A 7,803-nucleotide genomic window follows, 5' to 3' on the forward strand; every position below is an offset into this window, starting at 1 on the left:
AGTGTCTTCAGTATGTGAGTATGATGTGTGTGTGTGTGTGTGTGTGTGTGTGTGTGTGTGTGTGTGTGTGTGTGTGTGTGTGTGTGTGTGTGTGTGTGTGTGTGTGTGTGTGCGCGCGCGTGTGCGCGTGCATGTGAGCGTATGTGCGTGCTTGCGTGTGTGGCTGCGTTCTTACATACGTGGCTGCGTGCATGCGTGCGTGCGTGAGTGTGCGTTTGTGTGCATGTGTGCATGTGTGTGTGTGTGTGTGTGTGTGTGTGTGTGTGCGCATGCGTGAATTATGCCTTACATATTTAACTGCACACTGGTGTCACTCACCAAGAATAGCAGATCTACAAGCTCACGACGCGTCGCATTGTGAGACTGTAGATCAGCTATATTTGGCTCTCTATGATTTGTGTTGACCAAAATATTTGTAAAAATGGCATCCATGAATCCCCAGACTAAGGGAAGTTGTATTTATACAACGTAGTTTCGGGAGAAGAGGCCTCCTTCCGCTCGACCTTAACCACTCCCCCCTCCTTATCAATCACTCCCCTCCTTATCAAACCCACCTGCCTGTCGTTATCACCTGGCCAATCCTGCCACAATCACCACAGTATAAATACACCTGTGCGCCAACATCTACCTGTTCTCACTACGTGATCCAGAACCTTCAGACAAGCAGAATCCCTTCTCGCTCCGTCTCCAACCTCACCTCAGCATACAGAACGTAAGCGTCACATTGTTTTGACAACCTGTCACTCGATCCACGCCGATCAAATTGCTAAATACGACCAAAGCTAAATATCACTTGTTTACTTGTTTAATTTACTTGTTTACTTGTAGTGATTCAAGCGGTAACTACTTGTGTTCGTGTCCTACATTGAACAAAAGTGCTGCTTAGCAGCGGCGCATATCGCTCGTTTTCTTTCTCTCTTTTTCTTCAACCAAAAAAGAAAAGAGAGAGGAAACCGCAGCACCGCTGCAGCGAAAAATCCATAAAATGGATTCTCGCTACCAGCGCGAGCTGGAGCTTCACGCCTCCGACAGCGAGGACGTTCTATCTACGTCAGGAAGCTCCAGGCGTGCCTACTCGTCTGCCATCCACGACACCGGCACGTCAAGCTCGCGCTCGGTCCCGCCGGCACAGCCAAGGCCGGCGGCGGAACCGAGCAGCAGCAGCAGCCGCGCTACGTCCTCTCGGTCCTCCTTCTCCGTCGCCCCCGTCATCGCCAGCCTCGGCCAACTACACCTGTCAGTCGCCGACTGGACGGTGGCCGGGCTCCAGCGCCTTCTCACGGCCAGAGGAATTCCATTCCAGAGGACCGACCGAAAGGCGGCATTGTTCGCATTGTGGCTGGCGAAACCGTCAAGCCGCTCTGGACGCGGCCCCGCCCCCTCCTGCTTCCCGGCAGCAACAACAGGCACGTGCCCGGCCCACTTCCCCCTCCCCCCTCCCTCACACACACGCCGGCCGGCGCACGCATCGCCTGCTACAAACCCCCCTTCCTCCCCCTCCTCCCCCTCCTCCCTCTCTCCTACCCCCCCCCCCCCCACAAGCACGCTGGCACGTGCGTCAATGGACCTAACCCTAGAATGCATGTTCCTCCTCGCCTTCTCCGGGTTCACATCCTCCTCCGCCCGTTACGACCCTTCCCGTCATCCTAGCCTCTCCGACATCACCTTCCACTCCTCCGACTCCCTCACTTTCTTTTTTTTTTTTTAGATATTTTTTGCGGCTTACGCCTTTTATTGATTTTTGAAGGGACAGACAGTAGGCTGACAGGAAACGGGAGAGAGATGGGGGGATGACATGCAGTAAAGGCCGTGTCGGGTCCGGGAGTCGAACCCGCGGCACACTGCGACTGGATCACCAGTCCGGTGCCCAGACCGTTACGCTACGGCCTGGGCCGACTCCCTCACTTTCACCCTCAAACACAGCAAGACAGACCAGCTCGGGCGTTCCTCAGCAATCCACCTCTTCCGTACAGATCCCCCTCTCAGCCCCTACGAACCCATTCTCCGCTACGTCTCCACGAGACGCTCCCTCAACGCCTCACCACACGACCCCCTGTTCACCACAGAGACGGGTTCCATCGCCACCCGCTCCTGGTTCCACAAGCACCTCCGCCGAATCCTCGCTCTGTCCGGCCTTCCCTCCCAGCTCTACTCCGGCCACTCGTTCCGCATCGGCGCAGCCACCACCGCGTCTATAGGCGAGGCCTCTCGGACCACCTCATCCGAATCCTCGGCCGCTGCTGCTCCCAGGCCTACCAGTCCTACATCAGGACCAACATCTCAGACGTCCAAAACGCCCATCTCCACCTAGGCCGCCTATAAACCCTCTCCCCCTTCTCGAGGATCCTCACTCGCGTCCCTTCCTCCAGTCCCGCACTCGTCTCCCAGCCAGCTCTTTTTGGGGCAGTTCCGGAGCAGAGACGCCCGCTCTCCGAGCGCGCATACATACACGGCGTCCTCTCCCGAGACCACACCCCCATCCTGAGTCTCACCCATCCCGGGTTCCCCTCCTCCCCCCATTTCATCATTCAATTTACCAATAAATGGTTGAACTTGAGCGAAGGTGTGGTCTCTTACTAAGTGAAAGTCTGTGTGTGTGTGTGTGTGTGTGTGTGTGTGTGTGTGTGTGTGTGTGTGTGTGTGTGTGTGTGTGTGTGTGTGTGTGTGTGTGTGTGTGTGTGTGTGTGTGTGTGTGTGTGTGTGTGTGTGTGTGTGTGTGTGTGCGTGCGTGCGTGTAACCTGTGTTTCTGTTGGTTCCATCCAGGTTGGCAAACTCAATGCTCGCCTCCGCGGGGGTCTGCCAGCTCCAGTATATGTGATCATTGATGTAGTCTAACGTCAGGCCCCAGGGCTCGGTGATCTCATCCACTATGATGCTCCTGTTGGTGCCGTCCATCCCTATCCTCCCTATGTGGCGGTTGCCAAAGTCTGCCCAGTACAAGTAGCTGTCAGAGGAGACACTGTGTCAGGTCACTGTTCACAACAAATCACACATACAGTACTGTCTGTACAGCAGCGGTTCTCAAACATTTTTGTCTCAGTGCACCTCGATCGGCAAAATAACGTTTTCGTCAACCGCACCCCTGAATTGCATTGTTACTTTATAGAACCTTTATGTCATTTTACGGTACGTAAACCATGCAAATAACTTCATACTTGACGTTTACTTTAAACACTTGAACTTCAGCATCCCTATTCTGGGGGGAACATACACCAAAAATAGCTGATCTACAAGCTCACACAACATGTCTCTGTGAGACGCGTTGTGTGAGCTTGTAGATCGGATATATATACTCATACTCATGTGATACATCCTAGTCTTATACAAAATAATAACTAATGTGACTTTTATTTAACTAGATCTGCAAGACTGTTAATTATGTTGTGTAGTAAACTAAAATAGGACTCAGATGACTAAAATAGGACTAAAACAAAATGCTGTGTTGTTCAAAAGACTAAGACTAAATCTTTAAAAATGTACACTGCATTAAGACTAAGACTAAGATTAAAATAATAAAAGACCACAAGATTTTGATATTTAGTCGACTAAGACTAAACAATTTCAGAAGACTAAAATAGGACTAAAACTAAATGGTGTTATTCAAAAGACTAAGACTAAATCTGAATTTGCTGTCAAAATGAACAGTGCTGCCAAGAGGTACAACAAATAAATATGATGCAATGTCATCCGTTTAGCTTTTAGATGTAAATCCAGTCTTCTTGTATCTGTGGTGTTTCACAGGACGGTTGATAAAGTCAGTGTAAGGTTCATGATCACCACACCACAGTACACTTACCCGTAGCGTACATCCACAGCCATGGAGCCTGGCGCCTCCAGGCCGGTGTTGACCAGGACTGTTCGGTACGCCCCGTTTAGTTTGGACACCTCTATGGTGAGCTGCTCATAGTCACTCCAGTAGAGGTTTCCTCCCACCCAATCAACAGCCAGAGCCAATGGTGCACTGAGTGACGTGTGGAGGACCTGTCAATGAGACATACATTCACTCTGGATATACTCCACTGCGCAAAAAGCTTGGAATACGGATGTGTATATTACAGGAAACTCCCGTTAATCTTTCCAACAAACTCCCATTAACTCCCGTATTGTACCATCACACCTGTATATTACCGTATATATTACATGTATATGCTGCTAAACTTGAGGTTTACGGGCAAAATACAGTTCCCGTAATTGCCCGTTAACTCCTCTTTTCACGCAGTGCTCACCACGTTTTATTGTTCTATTTGTAAGTCATTTGTTCAACATATTAATATCACAGGATATTGTAAAAAGAGCATATTGTCTACTCAACCTTTCTGCTTGTTTGCACAACTCTCAGCACTTAAACCCATTCTGACCGGGCACCCATTTTGGTGTTAGCATCATGTTATGCTTTAGCTATTTAAAAATAGCAGATCTACAAGCTCATATCGCGCCACCGAGTGGCGCGATACGAGCTTGTAGGTCTGCTATTTTTTTTTATTATCGAAGAACGACTGACATTTTTAGAATCTGATCTCAGGTCAGAATGGGTTCATCAGACCAGTGTGTGTCCAGTGGAAACCTCGTATGAATCTGATCTCAGGTCAGAATGGGTTAAGCCTTATTTCATAATTTGGCTTTTTGAAAATAGCAGGTCTATACATGCTATAAAGCTCACAATGCATTGTGACATGATGCGTTGTGAGCTTGTAGATCTGCTATTTTCTAACTATGTTGAATATTTTCAATAATGAATGTTATTATTTATAACATCATACCAATCTAAATCTACAAAGTAACTAGTAACCAGTGGTGGACAAAGTACTCAAGCCCAGTATACTTGAGTCAAAGAATAGATACTCAACTACGTATACTGTAGATACGTAGTTGAGTACACGTATAGCAAGTATACATTTCTCTATAAACGTGTACTTGAGCTAAAGTACTGGCGTACTTGTATATACTGTATAATGTGTACATAAAGAAGTTGTATCAATGCATTGCTGTATTTAGACCCCCCCCCCCCCCCCCCCATCCGGCCCAATCCACCACCACCTTCAAAACAATATCAATGGTAGTGAAAATAGCTGATCTACAAGCATCAGAACGTGTCCTGATGCGACGCGGTGTGAGCTTATAGATCGTTAATTCAGAATGTACCCAATTACCTTCCTAGAAATGTAGCGGAGTCAAAAGTACAATATTACGTCTTTGGAATGCAGTGGATTGAAATACTAAAGTAAACCACACATACACATACTTAAGAACACTACTAAAACAAAGAACCTCATTCATTACTGTCCACCACTGCAATTAACTAAAGCTGTCAAATAAGTAGAACGTACAAATATGCCTCTGAGATATAGTGGAGTACCAGGCCAGTATGTATGTATTAGGAAATATAAATACTTGGGAAATTACACGTACCTTACAGTGTTTAATATGTACAGTACTTGAGTAAAAATACTTAGTTACCACCACACTGTTTAACAACAGTGATATTACAAAGCATTTTGAATACAAGTATAACCATTTTCTGACATTATTTCACTTCCCATCTGTGTATTTGTCACACTGACCTGGACGACACTGCCATCGATGTGCATACGACTGATCGTCATGGTGGGGAGACCTGATGAACTTGAGAACCCTTCTGTCCAATAGACCATCTGCTGCTCGTAGTCAAAGTCCAGACCCCTCGCTCCATTCAAGTCCTGTCACAGCACAGCAGTTAGTTAGTTAGTTAGCAGTTAGTCTCTGACAGGTGGAATACATTCCGACATGTCAAAAGCAGTGTGTGAATTGTATCAAATCAAATCATCCGTTATTTATAGCACATTTAACACAACCGAAATCGACCAAAGTGCTTCACAGGAAAGAAAAAAACATTTAGAGCAAATAACATTTAAAGCAATTTACATCAAGTAGAACCAGATACATGGCAAATGAGGCAAACATGATACATGGACAATATAGGAATATATATATTTAGATTACATTAAATTACGTTTTAACCCATTCTGAACGGGAACCCATTTTGGTGTTAGCATCATGTGATGCTTTAGCTATTGAAAAATAGCAGATCTACAAGCTCATAGCGCGCCACCGAGTGGCGCGCTACGAGCTTGTAGGTCTGCTATTTTTGAAAAAATCAAAGAACGACTGACATTTTTTAGAATCTGATCTCAGGTCAGAATGGGTTCATCAGACCAGTGTGTGTCCCAGTGGAAACCTCGTATGAATCTGATCTCAGGTCAGAATGGGTTAAGTAAGGATTTAATAATCTCCTGACCTCGATGGATTGGGCAGCTCTAATAAAGGGGGGGGTGGGTTGTTCCACAGCTCTGGGGCCGCCAGGGTTAGAGATAGAGACACAGGGCAAGAGATTTAACCCATTTAGTTTTTTTTTTCTTTTGCGCCTGTGTTGATATTGGAAGTGAGGGGGCGAGGTTGTTGACAGGAGGGGTGGAGCCACTGGAGCGTTGTCCAAAGATGATGATTTCCCTTTTATTGTCATTGAGATATAAGAGGTTTTCATCCATCCAGGTTTTAATATCGTCTATGCAGTTCATTAGGGGCTCAAATGTGTTATGGTTGGTGGATGTATAAGCGTGTATAGGATGTGTTGTTACAGTATGTTCAATGGTTTTCACCTCTTTGAGCACAGTGTGGTTGGAGCCGTTCAAGTTCATCTTATTCAGATCGTTGTTGGTGGTGAAGATGAGGAAGGGCTCCACATCTAGAGAAAATCACATTTATTTAGCGTAAAATGCAATGCTTAATTTGTTTGTTTGGGAGAGACAGAACATATTCATGAACATTCATGCATCATTTATAAAACTACATACAGTAGAGATGAGAAAGCAATGTAAATATTAGAGTTAGTTACCAAGAATGATAATTCACAACCGTAGATTGTATTAGACCAATAACACACAATATTAGTACAGAAAGAAACAGATACCTGTTCCTGCCATGTGACATCAGACAAACAAACAATAGGCCAATACAACAATAGAAAATGCAAATAAAACCAAACTCTGTATCTATGTATGTTAACCCATTTAGGACTGAGACCAGATTATTTAAAATCATGACAGTTTTCAGTGGTTTTCAAATTACTTCATGTCAAGGACCCCAACAACTATATGTTATTGGCCGCCGAACCGCATCTGAAAATATGTTGTTCACTCCCCCCCCCCCCCCCCCCCCCGAAGCAAAGATATGACTTCAAAATGTTCGCTCTCAAATAATATATATTCAAAGATGTGCACCAGATTTTCTTGATTTTTCAAAAATAGCAGATCTACAATGTCTTAGCGCGGCAATCGGTGCCACGCTATGAGCTTATAGATCTGCTATTTTTCAATAGAAGTTCAAAATTATGCTTAAAACACCAAAAGAGGTTCTCGTTAAAATAGACAAAAATAACAGTTACAAAGAGATTGACAAAAAGAGACAACAAAAATATTCATAAATGAATTAAAATAACCAACTCAGACAGACGTCAGACTCAGGCCTCCTATAAGGTACTGCGTATAGCAGCAAACCCGTTTCCCCAAAAGGTTTTGAGTTCATGCAGTATCTTCAGTAGTATAGCAGCTGGTTCTCAAGTGCACAGCATTACGTGCTGCTATCTAACTGCTTTCAGGAAGCACTACTTAAGTTGGTTCTCAAGAGCACAGCATTACGAGTCTTCTTATCTGGCTTCGGGAAAACACCTCCTGGATGAATGAACTTAGAAGCAAAACAATTTCCTGAAAGCCTTCTTAGCTTCAGTCTACTGTCGTACGCAGCAGTTTGTAAGAGGGATCTGGGAC

At 45.4% G+C, this 7,803-nt stretch overlaps 1 protein-coding gene across 1 annotated transcript in view; it reads right to left on the reverse strand.

Annotated features, from left to right (window-relative positions):
• LOC310855205 (uncharacterized protein) overlaps positions 1 to 7,803 on the reverse strand; it is a 171,730-nt gene that overhangs the window by 53,325 nt on the left and 110,602 nt on the right. The window lies entirely within an intron of this gene.

This window comes from Protomyctophum parallelum, assembly GCF_964188405.1.
Source record: "Protomyctophum parallelum genome assembly, chromosome: 2".
Taxonomy (NCBI): Eukaryota; Metazoa; Chordata; class Actinopteri; order Myctophiformes; family Myctophidae; genus Protomyctophum; species Protomyctophum parallelum.